This window comes from Triticum dicoccoides, chromosome 7A, assembly GCF_002162155.2.
Source record: "Triticum dicoccoides isolate Atlit2015 ecotype Zavitan chromosome 7A, WEW_v2.0, whole genome shotgun sequence".
NCBI lineage: Eukaryota > Viridiplantae > Streptophyta > Magnoliopsida > Poales > Poaceae > Triticum > Triticum dicoccoides.
This window is the reverse complement of record NC_041392.1, coordinates 637641658-637643818: the sequence shown is the minus strand read 5'-3', so window position 1 is coordinate 637643818 and position 2161 is coordinate 637641658.

The following is a 2161-nucleotide window of genomic DNA, read 5'->3' as shown; positions in this document are numbered from 1 at the left end:
TGCACAAGGTCCACGTGATCGCATGCATGCAATTGCATCAAAGTGTGCATACATGTGGGCACGCCTACGTAGGGGCCCACGCAAGGTTCGAACGAAAACGGACACCAAACGAACGTCGCGTCATGTTCGGGCAGTGTTTTAGGGCATTTTCATCGGGAAAATCCTAGAAAATGCATCGAACGTCAGAAAAATATGCAAATCGGCGTGGGTGCTATCGACGGTGATGCCAACGCGTGAAAAAAGTCTCGTGCCATTCGGCGGAGTAAAATAAAAATCGTAGTTGGGAACCGCATCACCGGTACACTGAAACCGGGCTCGTTGCACAAGGTCCATGTGATTGCATGCATGCTGTCAGGACCCCGACTCAATGCCACATCGATCTAGCATGTAACACTTCATATCACTTTGCGACCTCACGCACGGTATTCCCACGGGTGTCACCTTACCTTTGTTCGGGACCGTTTGCGCCTTTTGGCACACGTATATGACAGTGTCGCTAGCATCCATATGATAAGGAGCCCGGGCTGACATGGCTAGTCGTAAACCCAAAGTGGCACAAACTTACAGAGACAGGCATCCATGACCCAACATCGAACGTGTCGGTCATCAGCGAGTGAATCCAGGCTGTAGCACTGGGCTAGCAGGACTCCGGTGAACCGAGCTGTAGCGGGCTAACAGGACTCCGGTATTCATCGCGTGACATTTCCCCGAAGGGACAGATACAGGAACGAAGAAGGACACATGCCGGCCAGCCTAAGTGTTCCGGAGCAGCAGCAAGCTACCATGGCTCAGTGGAAACACTAGGAGACATTTCCCGGTAAGAGAGGCTACTAAGGATAAACAACTAGATAGCCAGATCCCACACATACCAAGCATTTCAATAACATACACACAATATGCTCGATATGTGCAAATACAACATGGCATCACAACATGACTCTACGACTCAAGTAATTTATTCAATAGGCTCCGAGGAGCGAGATATTACAAACATGGGTCTCATGACCCAACCTTCAGAGCATACAAATCAAGCACAAGCGGAAGCTATCATGTCTGAGTACAGACATCTATAAATGAAAAAGGCTGAGAAGCCTGACTATCTATCAGATCCTGCCGAGGGCACAAGATCGTAGCTGAGGTAACAAGCTAAACGTCGAAGTCCACGCGGTACTACTAGCGAGACCGAAGTCTCTCTGCAAAAACATAAAATAGGCAAACGTGAGTACAAATGTACCCAGCAAGACTTACATCAGAACTATCTACATATGCATCATCATCAACAAAGGGGATGGTGGGGTTTAACTGCAGCAAGCCAGCTTTGACTCGGTGGCTATCCTAAACTACGACTGCAAGTAACTCTTTTGAGGTGGCGCACACGAGTTCACATATTCACCATATCAATACACCACTATGGATCCGCTCTCGTCTCCCTACGAGAACGCCATCCATAGCACTCACGCTTATCTTGCGTATTTTAGAGTATCCACTTTCACTTGTCTATGAACTGATATAAGCAACCCAGAAGTCCTTTTCCGCGGACACGGCTATTCGAATAGATAATGTTAACCCTGCAGGGGTGTACTTCTTCACACACGCTCTCACCACTTACCGCCGTTTACACGACATCGGCAACCTTCAAGCGGAAGCCCAACGTGGGTGTCAGCCACGGCCTACCTAAACACTCAAGTCTCTAGTCCAGGTTTATCGCCTATTCGGGTTCCATCCATGAGGAGATCCGGCGGAGTTTAGCTCACAGCCCCAAACGATGTGAACAGGGTTCCGTGACACCAAACGGGCGCCCGGTATACCCGGCCACGTGCCTACCGCATCACAGCCCACCCCTACGGTCAGCGCTGTCCACGGCCTCCAGCATACTACAAACACCAGAAACTACTTGCAACTCCTGGACAGAGGACTAGGGTGAATAAGAAGCCGAGAGGGTCCATTGGTTTCGGGCCCAATGCGTGGTAGTAGCTGAATCATGGATCACAAACACAGAACTCAGTTCCTGAGGACGGCTGCAATGAGACAACCCACCATGTACTCCTACATGGCCTCTCACCGCTATCTTTACCAAATCGTATTCACACACTTAGCTCACACACAGTAGAACATGTTCACACTCCTTTGATTCATCCCCGATGAATCAGACCTGACTCAA